This window comes from Sciurus vulgaris, assembly GCF_902686455.1.
Source record: "Sciurus vulgaris genome assembly, chromosome: 14".
In the NCBI taxonomy this organism is placed as follows: domain Eukaryota; kingdom Metazoa; phylum Chordata; class Mammalia; order Rodentia; family Sciuridae; genus Sciurus; species Sciurus vulgaris.
Genome location: NC_136475.1, coordinates 21,916,066 through 21,938,336, shown reverse-complemented (window position 1 = coordinate 21,938,336; position 22,271 = coordinate 21,916,066). Strand labels below are relative to the sequence as shown.

At 43.2% G+C, this 22,271-nt stretch overlaps 2 long non-coding RNA genes and 1 pseudogene across 4 annotated transcripts in view; 1 reads left to right on the top strand and 2 right to left on the bottom strand.

Annotated features, from left to right (window-relative positions):
• The window catches only part of LOC306643615, a 51,738-nt gene that overhangs the window by 17,655 nt on the left and 11,812 nt on the right, over nucleotides 1-22,271 (bottom strand). For both annotated transcript variants that reach the window (XR_013759010.1, XR_013759011.1), the window contains exon 2: nucleotides 3,261-4,851. This is a non-coding gene — a long non-coding RNA (uncharacterized lncRNA). The remainder of the gene's footprint in view (nucleotides 1-3,260; nucleotides 4,852-22,271) is intronic.
• On the top strand, nucleotides 4,848-6,280 carry LOC306643614 (small ribosomal subunit protein uS3-like; annotated as a pseudogene). Its single transcript has one exon. The product of its transcript is annotated as a small ribosomal subunit protein uS3-like (transcript).
• Nucleotides 13,041-15,253, bottom strand: LOC306643616. The gene is made up of 2 exons (XR_013759012.1): nucleotides 13,520-15,253; nucleotides 13,041-13,487 (listed from the first exon to the last, which is right to left on the bottom strand). It is a non-coding gene; the product is annotated as an uncharacterized lncRNA (long non-coding RNA).

The window sequence follows — 22,271 nt, the reverse complement described above, 5'->3', positions numbered from 1 at the left end:
TAACTGTGCTGGTTGGGTCATTTAGTCACAGAGGCAAAGTAGCTGACTAAAACAGGATTTATGGATTCACTTCCTGTGTATCAAACAATGCCCAGGTTGACCACAATTCTGACCTTATCATGCATCATTTATGTGTACTGCCAGGTCTGCCTTGGTAACTGGGTGCACGTATGTGCAGGCATGCTAGGGACACGAGATGTCCAGCTGAATCACGTCATCTGCTATAAACAACTTCGTGGTTTCCCCAGCTCCCAGAATATGAAGTAGATAAGCCTCAGCTAATGATTCTCAACCTGGTTGATTTACCTGGAGAACATTTTAAAAACACCTATCTCTAGTTCTTCCAAATGAATCAGAATCTTTCAGTGTGGGGCCGAAGTAATAAGTTTTGTAAAAGTGTCATGGTCCAGCACTTCTTGACTCTCTAACCTCTCCTCCACTACTGTTTCAGTCAACTTTTTTGCTACTGTGACTTAAGAACCTGACCAGAACCATTGTAGAGGAGGAAAAGTTTATTTGGGAGCTCACAGATTCAGAGGTCTCAATTCATAGGCAGGAGGCTCCATTCCTCAGAGTTTAAGGTGAGACAGAACATCATGGCAGAAGAGGGTGGTAGAGGGAAGCAGCTCACATGGTGATCAGGAAGCAGAGAGACTCCACTCGCCAGATACAAAATATATACCCCAAAGCCATGCCCCAAGTCCCACCTCCTCCAGCCACACCTACCCCTTCAGTTACATTCAGTTAATCCCTATCAGGGGATTATCAGGGGATTAAAAACTGATTGGGTTAAGGCTCTTGCAGTCCAATCATTTCTCCTCTGAACCTTCTTGCATTGTCTCACATGTGAGCTTTTGGGGGACATCTCACCTCCAAACCATAACAACCACTCTCTCATCCCTCATCCCTCACTGGCCAAGTCTCTGATACCAGACCTGGCTCAGGACATGTGCACAGGCTGCTCCCCTGTTGGCTTAAGCATTCCTTCCTTCCCTGACATATGGAATTGGAGAGTGCTCCAGCGCACACCCTCCTGGCACCAGCCCCCACCTCCTTAGCATATCTCACAGCTGCATTGTACGTTTATTTGTGAGAGCCTTCAATTAATATCTGCCTCCCTATGGGGCAGAGAATTTTTTTTTTTTTTTTTTTTTTTTTAATTTGCAGTTCTGGGCATTGAACCCAGGGCCTTAAGAATGCTTAACAAGTACTCTACTGCTAAGCTACATCCCTAGGACACCTGCCTTTTTATTTGGACAGGATCTTGTTAAGTTGCCCAGGCTGGACTGAAATGTGATTCTTCTGCCTTAGCCACCTAAATTGCTGGGATTACAGGTGCATACCAGTGATTTTTTTTTTTTTTATTTCTATTTTTTGTTCATTTTTTTTTTTGTTGTTGTTGTTTGGTACCAGGAATTGAACCCAGGAGCTCTTAACCAGTGAATCATATCCCTTTTTATTTTTTATTTTCTGACAGGGTCTTGCTAAGTTGCTTAGGGTCTCACTAAATTGCTGAGGTTGGCTTTGAACTTGTGATCCTCCTGCCTCAGCCTCCTGAGCTGCTGGGATTACAGGCGTGAGCCACCTTGCCCAGTTAGGCCATGAGTTGTTTAGGATCAGAGACCAGCTGTTTTCTGTTCGCTATTATGTCTTCCCCAACCCCAGTGAAGGGCCCGACAAATAAGATGCTCAACACTGGTATCGAATGTGGGAAGTGAATGGTAGGATAGAAGATGATCCAATATTCTTTGTCACAGGTTTTAAGAGATTCAAAAATGTATTTTTTTAAAACCATGTGTCACTAGGAAGGACTGTCACAAAACACTGAACCCCATTTAATCTTAGCTACAGCTCCCCCAGCCAAGCTTCAAAGACAAGCATCATTTGGAAAATAAAATGACAGAACTAATATAACAAGCCATATCCTGTTGAGAGTTATTTTGGGAGGTGCCTACAAAAGGAGAGTTGTATGCTGCCTTCTCAAAGCTGGGACAGGGATCCACAGTTTGAGGCCTCTCCTCCAGAGCAAGAATGTTCTGAAAGAAGAGTTAGGTCAAATGGTACCAGCGACTCTGCCTGACTGGGGCCTCTCTGTCAGTTAGTTAGTTCATAACTAATATCTGTTTCTAAATTCAGAAAGGGGCATCAACCATGAGTTTGGTTCACATTGTAGGCCTACTGGAGCCACCCCTCCTCCAGGCTTCTGACAAAAGTCAAAGCTGGTGATCCTGAGCACAGAGGCTTCCAGACCAAGCTGCAATGCACAGCAGAAGTGGATTCGTAAAACAAAGAATAGTCTGTGCAGGGCATGGTGGGTCTTAGATTTCAGATTCGAGATGAATACAAATGGATGTATCTGGGGTATTTGTATTTGAAAAACTGGAGGCAAATATTTTAAAGCTATAAACTACCTCTAGTTCTCTCTTGTCTGCCCTCGGCTATTAAGACGTTCCTGCTTGAGAGGTGGGGGTTCAGATGGCCTGAGCACTAAATTGTCATTACGGAATATGTTGTGATGTGCCCATCTCTCATCCTGGCACAAAAGCCCCTGGGGAGGTACTGGCCTGACCCAATTATTATCACTCAGTAAACCAGCTGTGTTTCCTAGACCCAAAGCTGCATAGAACTTTGATGTTTGGCTTTAAGCATCCTTCCTCTCCCCTCCAGAAAACTTCATGTTCATTCCAGCCAGCTGGAAGTGTCCCTAGACACCTTGTGGCCACTACAAACACCCAGGGATGAGACCTGAGCCCTGGGATCCCCACTTTACCCAAACGGAAAAGACAAGAGGACCACTGGGAAAGCTTTATAAAACATGGCAAATCCCACTTGATGTCCAGTAAATGTTAATTCCATGTGTGGAAGACTTCCTCCACAATGTCAAAACTTCTAGTGCTCGGGTGATTTGCTCTCAAGTGAGCAGGAAATCATCTGAGAATGTAATTTACACAGCAGTGAATAACTAAAATGGATTTCCTATCAGTTTCTCAGTATATATGGAGGCACTTTCATATACCTTTTTTTTTTCAGTACTGGGGATCAAACCCAGGGACTCACATGTACTAGGCAAGGACTGTACACTGAGCTACATTCCCAGAACTTTTTATTTTTTATTCTACTATTTTGTGCATGCATGTGCGTGTGTGCGTGTGTTACTGGGGATCAAACCCAGGCAGGTTTTACCACTGAACTACACCCTCAGCCCTTTTTATTTTTCATGTTGAGCCTTGCTAAATTGCTGAGGATGGCTTCAAACTTACCATCCTCCTGCTTTGACCTCCCAAGTAGCAAGGATTACAGGCAAGCATCTATAGCTGCAAGAAAAAAAAGGAAAGAAAAGACAAAAAATGATGAACACAGAATTATTAGTAGCTACCAAGGGAGAAAAAGGGGTGTTAGTAGGAGTGAAGGGGGTTTGATGATATAACGGCAGCATGAAGACTCCCTGTAGTGATGGCAATGACTTTGTGGTAAGACTGGATATGTGACTGGTTGTGATATTTTACTATTGTTTTAGTTGCCACTGAGGGAAATGGATAGAGTACATACGATGACTTTGGATTTTCTTTTATAACCGCATGTGAATATACACTCATATAAAAAAGTAAAAAATAAAACACATTCAAAGGGTGAGAGACATTTAGAAAAGTAAACCCCAGCACAGTGTCTAAATACCAGTGACAGGTTGTGTAGTAAACACCAGCCTGAGCCCAGATTCAGACTGTCTGGGTTCAGACTCTGCTTTCCTCCCCTGATTATCAACAAGAGACCTTAGGAGAGCACTTAACTTTTCTGCACCTAGTTTTCCTTATCCTTAAGAAGAGTTTGATACTATTAGTATCATATCTCATGGAATGGTTGGTGGTCTGAGCAAATTACCATAAAACATGTGATGTATTTAGAACAGTGCCTGCCCCATAGTAAGTGCTCAATAAATATTAGCTGTTATCAATTTGAGCATAAGGTGGGATTCCTAGGTGGTTGATTCCTTCCCCAAGCCCAAGCCCAGTGCTCCCTCATCAGATGGCCTCATGCTTACAGGGAGGGAGAACCATCTACTTTGCTTGGAGTGGCAGTGCCAAACTACATGAGAAGGCCCCCCACCGTTTAACAAGGAGAGAGTAGGTGCCAGGAGAAAAAGTATTATTGCCATCAGAAAGAAGTTAAGAATTTAGAAGAAAAGTAGGAAATCATTTTCTAAAGCTCCTCATGCCATTGATACCTGGTGCTTGCATCTGACACCACACAGAACAGAGCACTTTTATATCCTTTACTTCTTTTAGGTTGGGTTCACTTTACCACCAACTCCTATTTTCCACAAAAGACCCCTATCCTGCCACCCTGTCTGCTCTAATGGCTAAGGACCAAATTGTGCAGGAAGAGAGGAGAAGCAAAGGGAAAAGAAGCAGCTTATTTAAAGGGCTCTTTTTTGTTTTTTGTACTGGGGATTAAACCCCAAAATGTTCTACCACTGATCCTCATCTCCAGCCCTTTTTATGTTTTAATTTTGAGACAGGGTCACACTAAGTTGCTGAGGCTGGCCTCAAACTTGTGATCCTCCTGCCTCAGTCTCCTGAGTCACTCGAATTACAGGCATGCATTACCATGAATTCTACAAGTTCTATCAAAAGAAGTTTTGTATATTCTTGGCGTATTAGTTTGCTAGGGATATAATAACAAAGTACCACAGGCTGGGTGGCTTAAAGAATATAAAATTATTTTCTCACCATATGGAGCCTGGAAATCCAGGATCATGGTGTCATCAGGGTTGGTTTCTTCTGAGGCCTCTCTCCTTGGCTGGTATATGGCTGACCTCTCCCTGGCTTCACGTGGTCTTCCCTACATGTCTGTCTGTGTCAAGAAGGGACAACTCCTCATAAGGACACCAGTCACATTGGATTAGGAACTATCCCGATGACCTCACATTAACTTAATCACCTCTGTAAAGACTCTTGTCTTTGCCTTCCTTTTGGGGCACACAGCAGCAAGATGGCGGTGCAAGTTTCCAAGAAAAGGAGCTTTGTCACTGATAGAATCTTCAAGGCTGAATGAAATGAGCTTCTCACTTGGGAGCTGGCTGAAGATGGCTCCTCTGGAGTTGAGGGCTGAGTTACACCAACCAGGTCAGAAATCTTTATCTTAGCCACCAGGACACAGAATGTTCCTGGTGAGAAGGGGCGGTGGATCCGGGAATTGACTGTGGTCATCCAGAAGAGGTCTGGCTTCCCTGAGGGCAGGGTAGAGCTTTATGCTGAAATGGTGGCCACAAGAGGTCTGTGTGCCATTGTCCAGGCTGAGTCACTGCGATCCCAACTCCGAGGAGGGCTCACTGTGCCCCTTATGGTGTTCCGGTTCATCATGGGGAGTGGAGCCAAAGGGCTGTGAGGGCGTGGTGTCTGGACAACTCCGAGGACAGAGAACTAAATCCGTGGAGCTCGTGGATGGCCTGATGATCCACAGTGGGGACCCTGTAAACCACTATGTTGATACCGCCCTGGCACCAGGTGCTGCTCAGACAGGGTGTGCTGGGCATCAAAGTGGAGAGCATGCTGCCCTGGGCCCCACGGGGTAAGATTGGCCCTAAGAAGCCTGGGCCAGACCATGTGAGCATCATGGAACCCAAAGATGAGATCCTGCCCACCACCATCTCAGAATAGAAGGGTGGGAAGCCAGAGCTGCCTGCCATGCCCAGGCAATCCTGCAGCATAACAGGGTCTCCTTGGCAGGTGTATCTGGAGTCTGCCTGTTGCTCTGTAAAGCCATTTAATAAAATCTTGTACAAAGACATAATGCCTGACGGGCTCTCTGTTCACTGTTCAAGCTGAGTTATGTCGGCCTGTGGAACATGACTTATGCCTTTGGTTTCGGCCATATTTGCAGTATTTGCAGGGCCAGGACTGGAGGAACCAAGCAGAGCTCACCAGAGAAGTATCCTGTGGGATTGTGAAGACCGCAGCTGGCAGGGCAGAACCTAGGTTAGTCATCTACTGTTCAGGATTACAGGTTTAGAAGAATTTGGTTTGGATGGTGGGGAATGAGCCTAGGGCCTTGCACATGCTAGGCATGCACTCCACCACTGAGCTATGGGGGTTAGGATGATTTTTTTCCCGATGTATAAGGAAATCCATATTGCACATAAACACAGGTACATGTTTTTGTGTCCTACTTAAAAAAAAAAAAAAAGACTCCCATCTTCTTCAAATACAGTCACATTCTGAGGTACAAGAGGTAGGTCAACTTTCAAACTTCAGAGGGACACAATTCAGCAGGCAACAATTGGTTAGGTGACTTTTATGGTTTTTGATGATTATTTTTAATGCTCTCCCATATTCTTTTTTGCTTTAATTATATATGACAGTAAAATGCACTTTGATACATCATATATAATGGAGTATAATTTCTCATTTTTCTGGTTATACATGATGTAGACTCTCACTGGTCGTATAGTTATATATGTACATGGGTAATATTGTGGGTTTTTTTTGTTTGTTTTTTGTTTTTGCTGGTGCTGGGAATTGAACCCAGGGCCTTATCCATGCTAGGCAAGCACTCTACCAACTGAGCTATATCCTCAGCCCCATAATACTGTCTGATTCATTCTATTATCCTTCCTATCCTCATACCCACTCCCCTCCTTTCACTCACCTCTACCTAAAGTAACTCTATTCTTCCCTAGCCCACCCCACTCATTGTGAATTAGCATCCACATATCAGAGAAAACATTCAAACCCCTGTACCAAAAAAAAAAAAACCACACAACTATGTAAGCAATAACCCACTTTAGAATGCAATTAAAAATACAAGAGAATTAGCATCTGCATAATTCACCTGTATTTTAATTGTATTTAATTCTCCTGTATTTTTAAGAAGAGTTAGGTTTAGGGTTAGGGTTAGGATCGCATTCTAAAGTGGGTTATCACTAACATAGTGTGGGGTTTTGTTGGTTTGTTGGTGTGTGTGTGTGTGTGTGTGTGTGTGTGTTGGTACTGGGGGTTTGAACCCAAGGGTGCTTAACTACTAAGCTACATCCCCAGCCATTTTTGCCCTTTTGTTTTTTTCACAGGGTCTCACTAAGTTGCTTAATTCTCACTAAATTGCTGAGGCTGGCTTTAAATTTGCAATCCTTAGGAATGGGGAGATAGCTCACTTGGTAGAGTGCTTGCCTTGCAAGCACAAGGCCTGGGGTTCAATCCCCAGCACTGCAAAAAAGAATGAATAAATAAATTTGCAGTCCTCCTGCCTCAGCCTCCCAAGCCGCTGGGATTATAGGCATGTGCCACCGTGCCTGGCAACATAGTTGTTTTAATCACATAGTTGTTTTAATCAGCATTTGTATCACTGTGACCAAAATACCCAGCAAGAACAACTTATAGGAGCAAAAGTTTATTTGGGGCTCATGGTTTCAGACGTTTCAGTTCACAGACGGTGGACTCCATTGCTCTGGGCCCAAGGTGAGGCAGCATATCATCGGGAAGGGCCCAGCGCAGGAAAGCTGCCCAGCCAGAGAGAGAAGAGGGAAGGAGCCACAGGGAAGTTGTACCCTTCCAAGGCATGCCCCTCCCTGAAGTTACCAGCCGGGCAGTCCATGCAGACTAGAATGGACTGATGAGTTCACAGCTCTCAGGATCTAATTGTTTTACCCCTGAATATTCCTGGAGCCTCTGCAGGACACTTCAGATCCAAATTGTGACAACAGTCAAATGTCATTGATTTTTATGCATTGATCGGCCATCTTCCTGAACTCATTTATTAGATCTAATTCTTTGTTCATTGTTTCCTTTGTCATCCAACAATGACACATTTAACTGATTCATGTCACATGCTATCCCCTTTCTTCACTAGCTTTGTTTCCCAAGGACCACCATTTCCCACAGGAGTCCTTTTCCCTTTTTTAGTTAGATTTTATAGACACCTATATATGGCAGAATCTAGAGAGAAATACAAAGTCAACCATGGGATATTCTGCTTTTTAAGATGAAAGACGCTTAAATGGCTATCAGAAAAAGGCATTGGGTAAGAAAGTAACTGAGGATAGGAGACGGCAAAGGAAGTGATTTGGGTACACTGGAAATCTGAACGAGATTATAGCTGAGACGGCAGGAGTAGTCTTGGACAGGAATATGGAAGAAAGCAAAAGTGGGAGGGCATATGGATAAGACAGCAGGTGGGTACAGAGACAGGTCATGGGATCTGTCTGAGGGTTTCACCTGCAGATATCTGTGGTAAGGCACAGGAGTGTGGGCGAAGGGAAAGGTTGGAATACGGATGGAGAACTGAGAGAACCATAGAGGTTTGTTGGAGTCCCTTGTATTTCTGTCACCCTGTCATGATTAGTGATACGTGTTTAACTTAAGGAATACACTACACCCTGATTTTACCTCCATGAAAACTGAGAATGAAAGATCTTGGCCAAGAATTTAGTCAAGTCCCTTCCAGAAAGTTCAGGAGTTAAAGACAGTGTCCAGGAACAGATCCATAGTACCTTTCTTTCTCCTGATAGCTCGTGCTGCCTCTGGGAGATTGAGCTTATCTTTGGGAGGTGAATGTGAAGTTGGGGTATTTGCAGGTCCCAAACCCACCCAGTGAGATAGACAGGAGAATGACTCTTCATGCTGCAGCTGATGGGAAAACCTAAAAGTCAAGCCAGCTTAGAGAGACGATGCCAACACCCACACACCCATTCCCTTCACCTTGGACCCAGAAGGAGACGAGGGGAACAAATCACATGGCACTGTTGCAAGGAGAACGAGAGATGCACGCATCACAACTAGATCCAACCCGAAGTTCAGAGCTCAGGACCAAGGGCCAGCCTCGTTCAGTCCAAGTTGTGCTCCATCTGTAGACCCATGAGTACGAAAATGAAGAACTGTTGTTTTAAGCACTGACCGTCTGGATAATTTGTTAGCCTACCTATAATAGTAGATGACAAAGACACCACTTTATGTCAAAGGAAGCACACTCTAGAAAAGGAAGTGAAGAGCACAGGCTGATAAATTTTAGTTACATAATGGTGAGTTTCTCTGTTTTATCAGGTAAAATTTAGTCATTCACTTGTTTATTTATTCATTCACTTGAAGGCATCGAATAAGCTGTGTTTTGGATCTTGGCAATAAAATGTTGAATGAATCAGAAGTTCTGCCCCATGGAGCTCAGATTCCAGTATGTGAGAAACATTAGCTACAGGCTTATGTGAGCCAAGAAATGGTTTTAGAGTTTCTTGACCTTGCCAAGCATGGTGATACATGCCTGCAATCCCAGCGGCTGGGGAAGCCGAGGCAGGAGGATCTCAAGTTCAAACCAGCCTCAGCAATTTAGTGAGATCCTAAGCAACTCAGTGAGACCCTGTCTCAAAATAAAATATAAAAAGGGCTGGGGATGTGGCTCAATGGTTAAGTGCCCCTAGGTTCGATCCTCAGTACCCAGGGCAGGGGTAGGGTAGGGGACATCTTGATTTTGCTTAGATGGCCCACGTGCCTTGGTTTAGCTCCTACAACACACGCTGTTAATCATGTATACAATTCTCTTCCCCATGTCCCTTTCAAAAGGGGTCACTTGCCCTGAGTGCCTATTTGACAAGCACTAAAACCACATTATGCTTAACAATTACCCAGTCTTTAGAGTGGATAACAGCATTCCTATTGTAGGCATGAGGAAACTGGAGCAATTTGTCCATGGTCATATAGCTGGGATAGACCTGGGTTTGAACCCAGTTGTATATAGTGACAAAGCCCTCATTCTATAAACCGTATTGCTTCTCACAAGCTTGGCATTGCCCTAGAAGGTTCTAGGCTAAAAGAAAGTATTCTTGCTGAATGTGGTGGCTCATTCCTATAATGCCAGTTACTTGGGAGACTGAGGCAGGAGGATCGTCTGAGCCCAGGAGTTTGAAGCCACCCTCAGAAATTAGATAAGACCCTCACCCACCTCCCAAAAAAAGAAAAAAAAAAAAAAAAGTCTCTAAGGTCAGCTAACTTTATGCTGCATTTTAAATGGTGGTCTCTAGGACTTCATCTTTTCCTACTAAATAAATCTGTTTTTTTTTTTTTTCTTTTTCTTTTTTTCCTGAATCATTCCATAAGCATTTATAGCTTAAGCCAACTAGAAATTCCTCAAATAGCTACACATGTCAGAACATATAATCCTGGTTAGTTCTTCAAATTTCTTATCCAAAATCTAGTTTCAAAACCACTCCAAAAAAATAAAATAGCCAGACACAGTGGCACATGGCTGTAATCTCAGCAATTTGGGAGGCTGAGGGAGGAGGATAGCAAGTTCAAAGCCAGTCTCAGCAATTTATCAAGGTCCAGCAATTTAGAGAGAACCAGTCTCAAAATATAAAGTAAAAACAGGGGCTGGGGATGTAGCTCAGTGGTAAAAGTGCCCCTGGATTCAATTTCCAGTACCAAAAAAAGTTTTAAATTAAAAATATATAAATAAATTAAATAAAATACAGTTGTCTTACCCACAGCACAAAACAACTGTTTACATGAGAATAACAATTCTAGCTGTTGAGTTGTGAGAGGTGGCATACACCTGTAATCTCAGTCACTGGGTAGGATGAGAGGAGAATTGCAAATTTGAGTTCAGTCTCAGCAATTCAGCAAAACCCTATCTCAAAATAAAAAGGAAAAAGAACCAGGTATATAGCTCAGTGGTAAAACATCCCTGGGTTCAATCCCTATTATCAATAATAGTAGTAACAACAACAATACTATTTTTTAATAAAATAAAATGGGCTGGATATATGGCTCAGTGGTAAAATCACCCTGGGTTCAATTCCCGACACACCCATCAACATTCCCTTAGAAGTCAACACAAATAATCAAAAGTTAAAGGTGGCACACACCTGTAGTCTCAGCGACTCTGGAGGCTAAGGCAGGAAGATTGCAAGTTTGAACCAACTGGACAATAGAGTAACACCTTATCTCAAAAATAAAATAAAAAGGGGCTGGGGTTGTAGCTCAGTGGTGAAGCATTTGCCTCTCGTACACAAGTCCTTGGATTCAATCCCAAGTACTACCCAAAACGGAAAAAAAAAAAATTGTTTTGAAACCATTGATACAATAAATGCTTTGAACAATGATCATCAATAGTTTTTAAACCATAGGGTGAAAGATTTTTAAATAATGGGATAATTCCCAGACTCAAAGTGTTACCACCTTTTATCCCATACTAATTGTAAAGGGTGAAATATATATACATACATGTGTGTGTGTGTGTGTGTGTGTGTACTTTTTTTTTTTTTTTTTTTTGAGATAGGGGCTTACTGAATTGCTCAGGGTATCACTAAGTTGCTGAGGCTGGCTTTGAACTTGTGATCCTCCTGCCTCAGTCTCCTGAGTCACTGGGATTACAGGAGCACACCACCAGGCCTGGCTTGAAAGAAGTAATTTTACAGATAGCACCTGACCAAGTAGTAAAATGTCACATCACTAATCATGGGATGAATTAACATTGTATACCTCCTGATGACTGGCAAGAGGAAATACACCAAATCTCCCATGTAATATTCTTGCCAAAAAATGTTTAGCCAGTGTCTGAGCACAAAGCAACAAACTGCCCAGTCATGGTAGCACATGCCTGTAATTCCAGCTATTTGGGAGGCTAAGTCAGGAGGATCATAAGTTCAAGGCCAGCCTGGGCAACTCAGTGAGACCCTGTCTCAAAATAGAAAATAAAAAGTACTGGGGATGTAGCTCATTGGTAGAGCACCCCTGGGTTCAGTTCCCAGTACTGCAAACAAAGAAAATAAAAGTGATACTTGATTGGATTTGAGTGTGTGTTGTGGGGGCGGTGTGGGTCTTTAAAAGACATATTTTGGATAACTGGAAACACTTGGGCTATATTTAATTAAAATTAATTAATATTAAACTAACATTAAATTTAGATTCAATATTAATGCATTATTATTATAATGATGTTAAATCTTGTGGAAGTGATAATGACATTGTGGTGGGTAGGAAAATGTCCTTATTCTTAAAAGATCAAAGAAGCCAAGTGATGAAGCTGGGTGTGATGGCTCATACTTGTAATCCCAGCGGCTCAGGAGGCTGAGGCAGGAGGATCGAGAGTTCAAAGCCAGCCTCAGCAACTTAGCAAGGCCCTAAGCAACTCAGCAAGACCCTGTCTTTAAATAAAATTTTAAAAAGGGCTGAGGATATGTCTCAGTGGTTAGTGCTCTGGGTCCAATCCCTGATACCAGGGGAAAAAAAAAAAAAAAAAAATGATGAAATATTTAGGGTAAGCTGTCAAGTTGTCTGCTATCTACTTTCAAAAGGTTTGTCACAAACATCTATAAGTGTAAGGATGGATGGAAACAAATACAACAGAGATAGACAGGCAGGTAGACATCTTGAAAATAAGAGAAAAATAAAAAGAAATGGAGAGGGACTCAGGGTGTAGCTCAGTGGTAGAGCATATGCTTAGCATGTGGGAGGCCCTGGGTTCAACTCTAAACAAAGTGGGATCATGGGGCCAAAGAACAAAGACTTTTAAGAGCTGGAATGTGGAGGTGTGGAGTAGGTCCCACATAGGAGGGTGGAGTAGGTCGGGTGGGGGTGTGTGTGTTAGAACTGCTGGGCCTAGGTGAAGATTATATGGCTATTGTTGGAAGAGATGCTGTCTCTAGCCCTTACCTTGCTGGAATTTGAAAAATGCTAAGATCTGAAACAGATCATCCTTGTAGCCACCGACCTGCCTGACGCCTGAAGTCAGGTTAACGCACCACAAAACCACAGAGTCCACTCGCCATGCTCAGGAGCTCATGGAAAGGGGCTCCAACTCCCTGCCACTTCTTCCAGGTTGGAGCATTAGATGCTGATGTGAAAGATGGCTTTGACAGACAAGAGGATATCTGTGCAGTACTGGGGAAGACTGGGGAGTGTGATTCAGAGACTAGGGAGGAGACGAGGCGGCAGAGATGGCATGTTTGCAGCCTGGAGACAGCTCAGGGAAGGTCCGGGAAATGCAGAGGAGGAGAGACTGGGAAGGGGTGGAGCATAGGGGCTTACCTGAAAACCCTTTAATACAAAACAACAGGGGAAGACTTATTTGGTTTTATTTACTTAACACCAGTTGATTCCGTGCAGTTGGTGAACAGCACCTGCCCACGTCTTCTCATCTTTCAAGGGATGCAAAAAGCTTCCTTACAAGCTCTCATCCAAGCGCTCCTGACCTTGAAAACCAGTGGCTTTCTTCACTGTAATGTGCCCAGGACGTGGACAAAGAATTTTAAGAGCTAGAATGTGGTAGAGGCGTAGGAGGGAAGGGTAGACATAGTTCTGGAGGTTTTTGGAGGTCATCCATTGACTGATGAAAGCGGTCTGGACTGGGGGTTACAAAGGAGGTGGTGAGGATATCTGGATTCTGGTAGAAGTTAATTGCATTCCACTGCTGCCTTGTTTAGAAATATAACTGGCCTCTCAGATTTCCCTTCAGTATTCCTTATCTCTGTGGCCTTTGTTCTTCTTTAACTCAAGGGCTGGTTTCTTAGAGCAACAAGGCGAACTGGAGAATAGACAGATGAAGCAAATCGATCCCTGATCTTGGAAACACTATTCATTTACAGGCATGCCCTCCAGAGGGAGGTTGGTCAGTCAATCAAAGGAAGTGGTGTCAGGCTCAACAGTCCATGTTTCCAGGAAGCTTTACTCCCCATGGTGTGATGTCTTCCTCCTGTGGACTCAAGGGCAGTCTCCTCTGTTGTGATAACAAACCACCTGACATGAGTATAGATAACACTTGTGTCATGGTTTAGATAGGAGGTGTACCCCCAAAGTTCATGTGTTAGACAATGTAAGGATTTTCAGAAGTGAAACGAGGTTACAAGAGCTTAACCTAATCAGTGGGGTAATTCACAGATACGGATTAACTGGGTAGTGATCGAAGGCAGGCTGGAGGAGATAGGTCACTGGGGTTGTCCTTTGGGGTTTCTGTTTTGTCCCTGGTTAGCAGAGCTCTCTGCTTCCCGCCCTGAGCTGCCTTCCTCTGCCACACACTTCTGCCATGACGTTCTGCCCTCCCTTGGGCCCAGAGCAACAGATTCAACCATCTGTGAACTGAGACCTCTGAAATCATGAGCTCCAAATAGACTTTCCTTCCTCTAAAATTGCTCTTGTCCAACATTTTGGTCACAGCAGCAATAAAAGCTGACTAAAACAACTTTATAACTGTTTCACAACCTCTGGGGAGGTCTTTCCCAACCCCAGCCTAGGCCGTGCCCCAGCTTCTATGTTCCCATTCACCTTGTTCTTCATCTATTAAAAATTTTCATCATATTTTATTGTAAATGCTTAATTATCTTTCCTCTAGATTGAAAACGTTATGAGGAAAAGATATTATATTCTTGGTATCTAACAGTGCCGAGCTCATGAGAGACATTCAGTAGAGCTATCAAATGGACCATTAACTCCTTCAATCTTCAAAACAATTCTTCTAAGATGGGTGGTGTTTTCTCCACTTTTTTGAAGAGGTTGTCGAGAGACTGCAGTCACAAAACTAGTTAGCAAAGGAACTAACTGGGAATGGTACCCAGGTTAGGTTCTTTCCACTCTTTCTACTCCAGACCTAGAAGAAACATCCATTCATTTAATTCATTAACAGACACCTACTGGTTATCCTATACATCAGACTCCACTCTATGCTGAGTGGAGGGACATATACAAAAGCGTAAGGTTTACGTTCAGATACTGGAAACCAAAGGCAGGGAAATGGACACACAAATACACAATTGCATTCTAGTGTGATAGTATCATGGGAGCTTCTTGGAGGAATGTCTAAATCTGCTTGGCTGGAGGAAGGTCTTAATTGATTTCATTTGCTCTGGGTTTTAAAAGACGGTATGCTGCTAGCAAGAGGAGAGAGAAGGTTATTAAAGGAAAATGCTAACTGGGCCCTGCAGTGCATATCCGTAAGCCCAGACACTCAGGAGGCTGAGGCAGGAGGACTGTAAGTTCAAGGACAGCCTCAGCAATTCAGTGAGACCCCTCTCAAGATAAAATGAAAAAGGAAGCTGGGCATCGTGGCGCATGCCTGTAATCCCAGTGGCTCGGGAGGCTGAGGCAGGAAGATCAAGAATTCAAAGCCAGCTTCAGCAACTTAGCAAGGCCCTAAGCAACTCGGTGAGAACTTGTCTCTAAATAAAATACAAAATCGGGCTGGGAATGTGGCTCAGTGGTTAAGTGCCCCTGAGTTCAATCCCCAGTACCAAAAAAAAGGAAAAACGATGGGGATGTAACTCACTGGTAGAGCATACCTGGGTTCACACCCCAAAACTGAAAAAAGAAAGAAAGAAAGAAAGAAAGAAAGAAAGAAAGAAAGAAAGAAAGAAAGAAAGAAAGAAAGAAAGAAAGAAAGAAAGAAAGAAAGAAAGAAAGAAAGAAGAAAAGGTAAATGCTAATAATGGCTGGTGCCTGAAAAGCTGGGTCACCTTGCTTTCTACTCTTTGCTTAGGCTCTCAGCAACCTACTCCAGCAGCTGGCATTGGGATATGGAAGAATCAGTCCTAGGAGCCCAGGTTTGATGAACTTGAAAACATCCAAGAGGACGTAGCTTAGTGGCGGATCACTTGCCTAGCATGTGCAAGACGCTGGGCTCAAACCCCAGCATCACAGAAATAAAGAAAAAAAGCAGCCAAAACAAGAGACGCACAGTGCAGAGCTGGGCTGAATGCAGAGGGTCCCTGGAGGTGACCCACCTAGACAACACGGACAGGAGACAGGGCGGGCTGGGTGAATGGTGTGTGTTGCTGTCAAGCAGTGACCAGCCATCACCATCGCCCACAGTGGCCCCGAGGCCTCATTTTGATCAGTGAACAAAATCTATCTTTGTAACAAGTGAAAGAACACTGAGGGTTACTTGCCAGTAAAGTGAAACACAACTTGTTGGAAAGAGAGGATTAGAACCAAAGAAGATCACTGGCTTTGGGAGATGTTGCCCTAGAATAGACTAGAAGAGGGTAAACCAGTCGCAGTATCAATAGCCCTTCTCTCATGGAGACAGGGCCCCTCAGGACAGTCAAGACAAGACGAGCGGAGCTGGGGTGGTAGCTCAGTGGTAGAGCGTTTGCCTAGCACATGTGAGGCACTGGGTTCGACCCTCAGCACTGGGTAAAAGGAAAAAATAAAATAAAGGTGTTAAAAAATGGAATATGAAACGGTCTCAAAAAAAAGAGAAGGAAAAATCCTGTGAGCATTATATACCAGAGTAGTAACTGTGAGGAAAAAACAAAACTATTACCATAAGAAGTTGAAGTGATGACCTGGGAGGCTGAGGTGAGAGTCCCAAGTTCAAAACCAGCCTCAGCAACTTAGTGAGGCCCTAAGCAACTTAGTGAGACCCTGTCTCATAATAAAAAATAAAAAGGACTGGGGGGTGAGGCTCAGTGATTAAGCACCCCTGGGTTCAATTCTGGATACAGAAAAAAAAAAAAGTTGAAATGATAGGAAATTGTTGGGTAAGAGAATATGGTGATATCTATATTTTAGAAAGACAATTAGTATGTGTTAGAGGAAGAGAAGACAGAGACAGAGGGATTGCTTAGGAGGTTAATGTAAAGAAACACCAGTGACAGATGATGAAGCATTGACCTGGGTAATGGGAACGAGGAGGAGGAGAGGGATTCAGAAACTATTTAGGAGACAGAGTCATCAAGATCTGGATGACTAATTGCATGGAGGGGGTGAGAAAGTAGGAAGAGGAGAGCATGATGACTCCTGAGCTTCTGGTTTGGGGGAAGTGCCTGGGTAATGGCTGGAAGAACTGTGTGTGTGTGTGTATGTGTGACTGAAAAGACAGTTAAGCCTTGTAACTGTTTGTGTTGACTGTAGTTTGAGGGCATTTAGGTATCTAGTAGGTAAGCAGGATACATGGTTTGTAAATCAGGAAAATTTTCAGGCTGGAGATAGTAATTGAGAGCCATCAGCTTCAGTGGTAAGTGGGAATGGGTAGTGTAGCCCGAGGTGATCATACAGGAGGATGTGAACTTGGGGAACATCGACAGGTAAGGCAGGGGTTGTGGCTCGGTGGTAGAGCACTTGCCTAGCATGTGTGAGACACTGGGTTTGATTCCCAGCACCACATATGAATAAATTAAATAAAGGCCCACTGACAACTAAAAAAAAATTTTTTTTTAATTTTTAAGGGCAGGTGGAAGCATTTATTCATAAAGAAGATTGAGGGAGCAAACCGTATACTTTAAACTATAAACACCACTGGGAGTCATGGATGCTTTAGCCTAGTTGGAATTGCATTTGGTTATACATAACAGAAACCTGACTTTAGGGAGTTATTTAATTTCTTATCTAGAGGAAAGTAATCTGAGGCTGATGTTCTATGAAGTCATTACGATCCATGCTACTTCCTGGTCCTTCTGTCCTCCCTTTTTATCAGAAAAACAATAGTTTTCTGACAAGTTCCATCCATCAGACTAAAAACTACAACCCACTGGCCAGAATTCAGTACGTGGATATCTCACTGAATGTCTACATGGCCAAAAAAAAAAAAAAAAAAAAAAAAAAGTTTTTCTTTTTTAACTCATTGTTTTTGAAGTAATTTTAAACTAAAAAAAATCTGAAAAAGTAGTACAAAGAATTCCTGTATACCCTTCACTCAAACTTTCTGATTACTGCCAGGCACAGTAGACCCTACCGATAATTCCAGTGACTTGGGAGGCTGAGGCAGGAGGATCAAAAGTTCAAGGCCAGCCTCAGCAACTTAGTGAGACTCTCAGCAACCTAGCAAGACACTGTGTCAAACTTAATAAACAAAAAGGTCTTGGAATGTAGCTCAGTGACAAAGCAACCCTGGATTTGATCCCCAGTACCAAAATAAAAAAGTCTTTCCAATTAACATTCACCACATAGACTTTATCATTTTCTCTAGCTTTCTCATGCACACATGATGTCCATTTACTTCTAAATAGTTCAATGTGTACTTCCTAAAAATAAGGACTTCCTCTTACATAACCACAGAACAATGATCAAAATCAGAATACTAATATTGATTAGATGCTATTATTTCATGTACAGCTTTTGCTAATTATCCCACTAATGTCCTTTATAGCAAAGAAATTTTTTTTTTCTATTCCAGGAACAAATCCAGGACCATATATTACTTTATTAATTTATTTATTGAATTTATTTTTTAGGTACTGGGCTTTGAACTCAAGGGCACTTACTATTGAGTAACATCCCCAGTCCTTTTTAGCTTTTTTTTTTTTTTTTAAATTTTGAGACAGGGCCTCATTAAGTTGCTGAGGCTGGCCTCAAATTGGCAATCCTCCTGCCTCAGCCTCCCAGCTGCTGGGATTACAGGCATGTACCAACACATCCAACTACATTTCTCTCTCTCTCTGTTTTATTGGTACTGGGGATTGAACCCAGGAGTCCTTAAACACTGAGCCAAATCCTCAGCACTTTTTTTATATTTTATTGAGAGGCAGGGTCTTCCTGAGTTGCTTAGAGCCTCACTAAATTGCTGAGGCTGGCTTTGAACTCACAATCCTCCTACCTCAGCCTCCCCAAGTAGCTGGTATTACAGGCATGTGCCACCATGCCCCACCCTACTTCTCTTTTGAAATGATTATTTTTAACAGGGTACATTGCTACATTGATAAAAATCAGGCTCTGTTAGTGAAGAACAAAAGGAGAAATAAAGATTATGTGGGCCATCAGCAGTGTTTACTGCCTACTTTCTCACCAGCCAAGAGGTGGTGGCTTGAATCCAGACTAACAAACTTGCTTTGTTCTAACAAAACAACTTTGTGCCACATTCCAAAAAGAGCCCAAGGCCATTGAATTCTATCCATTCCTCTACTAGCTGTAATTCTGTATCACCATCCAAAGTGAGTGCTTTGAGGGCCAGGTCCCTGAGTCACACGACTCCAGGGGCACCCCTACTCACATTGTGGACTATGAATGGTGTGCTAAGGCAGGGGCCGGCCAAGTTTTTTTTATAAAGAATCGGATAGCAACATGTTTGGTTTTGTGAACCAGATAGTCTCTGCTGACAGAACTCCACTCTGTGGATACAATGTGAAAGCAGCAGTAGACAGTGTTAATTAATGGATATGGCTGTGACCCAATAAAAATCCACTTATGGATACTGACACTGAATTTCACATCAGCTTCATGTATCATGAAATATTCTATTGGGGGGTGGGTACCAGGGATTGAACTCAACCACTCAACCAGTGAGCCACATCCCCAGCCCTATTTTGAATTTTATTTAGAGACAGGGTCTCACTGAGTTGCTTAGCATCTTGCTTTTGCTGAGGCTGGCTTTAAACTCTCCAACCTCCTACCTCAGCCTCCTGAGGTGCACGCTCTTATTTTCATTTTTAAAAAAACATTCTTAGTTGATGGGCTATACAAAAATAGGCAGTTGGCTGGATAGGTCCCTAATCCACCAGGCCCCGCTCTGCTCTGTCTGTCATAGGTAGTGTCTCTGCCTCCAGCAGGTCTCGTCTACTTGACCCTGATCTCCAATCTACCATCCTGCTCTGGGCTTCCTCTCTATCTTCTGTCCTCTTCCTTCCTAGGTCTTTTGTTCTATACTAGGGAACCTTCATTCAATTGCAAAGCAATTTCTTTCCACTTCTAATCTGCTAACTCCTTCCTTATTTCCTAAGGAACATTCTTCCTCGAGTGAATTCTAGAAAGGATGCTACTTATTTTCCCAGGTCCCAAGGGCATGGGAAGTGCTACTGGCCTTCTCCACATTCCTTGGTCTGACTTCTAGCCCTTTACTCTCCCACCCTCCTGCAAAACGCCCTCCCACCTTTGAAGTTCTTATCTGACTCTTTGCACGATAGCTAACCACATTGAGCAATATCCTCACAACCACCAGGAGACAGGACCATTATTATCCCCGTTCTGCAGAGAGACAGAGGTTTAGGTCAGGTGCTAGTAAATGGCAGACCCGGGACTCTTCCCAGCAGTTCATGCTTATCCCCAGAATGCTATGCTGCCTGCCTTTCCCCTGTGATCACTTAGCTTTCGTCAGAGGGTCTGGATTCCAAGACCTCCTGCCTCCATTAGGTATCAGGGCATGCTCGACCTGGTTCATCTGAAGGTCATTTGATGGAAACTACTTATAAAGTGTTTCATAACTTTTTTTTAAAAATTGCCATTCACACGAAGGAGAACATTTTAATTTATATTAAATTTTCCCTAACAAGATTTTGTAGAATAGGGTTGAGTCTTGGGAAACAAAACATTTTAATACCTAGAAGTGTTTTCCCCTAAAGAATCATGTTTTGTCTCCCTCAGAAGGCTCAGCGTGGGAAAACCTCCTGCACAGTGCCACCCTCTGCCACTAGACGCTGACATACCACCTTGAGGCCTGAAGTGTCCAAGGAGGACAGGATTACTGGAAGTCAGAGACGGTGAGTGCAGAGGACTGCAGGACAGGAATTGTGACTTCCTGTCAACAGATGGGTGTGGCCAGAACTGAGGAGACGTCCAGCCCACCTGACCTAAGCCATTTTCCCCACTATGGTGAAAGTCATCTCTCTAACTGGAAATAGTGGGTATCTCTGGGACAGGGAAGTGGGTGGCTGAAAACGGGCTGGGGAGGGGGAGACCTTTTCAGCTTTTGACTATTGTACAATATGCAGGCAACATCTAATTTTAAAAGAAAAATGTAATTTTAAAAATTGACCTAAAATGCAAATATGGTCATTCTTTCCCATGCTCAAAATGCTTCAGTGGCCCATCTGCCACCAAGTTAAAATCCAAATTTGTTCGCATGTCACACAAAGCCCCCGGCATACTTCTTTTGCTTCATCTCTACCACTATCCACCTCAAACTCTGTGTCAAGATGCTGAAGTTCTGACAAGCGAAGGCACCGCGGAAGGAACTCTTCCTTTGCTGCCAGTATGCTCATCAGGCCGTTCAGTGTTAGGTTTTCGTACCTGACATTTCAGGTTCTAGAACTTCTCCCTTCCCTCTCCTTTTTTTGTTCATGGTGAATTTTTTATTCCATTATTCCATTTTTTTAAATTCCATTATTCCATTTTTTTGGGTGGGGGTACTGGAATTTGAACCTACACCTAGGGGCACTTTATTTTAAGATAGGGTCTCAATAAGTTGCTGAGGGTCTCCTTAAGTTACTGAGGCTGGCCTGGAACTTTTGATCCTTCTGCCTCCGTTTTCCAAGTCACTGGGATTACAGGCATGTGCCACTCTGAAAACAAATTCTTCATTCATTTATTTATTTTGGGTACCATGGTCGCTTAACCACTGAGCCACATCTCCAGCCCTTTTTATTTTTTATTTTTGAGACAGGCGTTGCTGAAGCTGGCTTTGAGGCTGAGATCCTCTTGCCTCAGCCTCTCAAGCCACTGAGATTATAGGAATGTGCCCACTACCAGGCAAATTCTTCTTCTTTTTTATTTTTTCTTGGTACCAGAGCTTGAACTTGGGCACTCGACCACTGAGCCACATCCCCAGCCCTATTTTGTATTTTATTTAGAGACAGGGTCTCACCGAATTGCTTAGCACCTCACTTTTGCTGAGGCTGGCTTTGAACTTACAGTCCTCCTGCCTCAGCCTCCCGAGCCGCTGGGATTACAGGCGTGCACGATGGTGCCTGGCCAAATTCTTCATTCTTAAAGATGCATTTAAAATCTGGGTGGGGTGCAGAGGCACATGCCTATAATCCCAGCAACTCCAAAGGCTGATGCAGGAAGACTGGAAGTTTGCAGCCAGCCTCAACAATTTGGCAAGACCTTGTCTCAAAATAAAAACTAATTTAAAAAGGACTAGGGATGTGGCTCAGTGGTTAGAAGTCCCTGGGTTCAATTCCCCCAACCTCATACCAAAAAAAAAAAAAAAAAAAAAAAAAGCCTGGCAAGGTGGTGCATGCCTGTAATCCCCACAACTGAGGAGGCTGAAGTAGGGTAATGGCCCGTTTGAAGCCAGCCTCATCAATTTATTGAGATCCCCGTCTCCATATAAAAAATAAAAAGGCCCGGAGTATAGATCAGTGGTAGAGTGCTTGCTTAAAGGAAGCCTTGGGTTCAATCTTCACTACTGAAAAAAAAAAAAAAAAAATCGACTGAAAGTAACCTCTCCCAACTTCTGTAAGAGCTGGTAACCTTTTCTCAGTCACCACTGTAGAGGGTAGTGATGAAGAATACTACCCTGATGCCAGACCATGTGATTTTTAGATACTACATTTGTCACTAACCAATTGGTAACCTTGGGAACAGAAGGTTCTGTACTTTGATTTCCTTTCTTATAAAACAGGGATTGAAATAGTTCCTATCTTG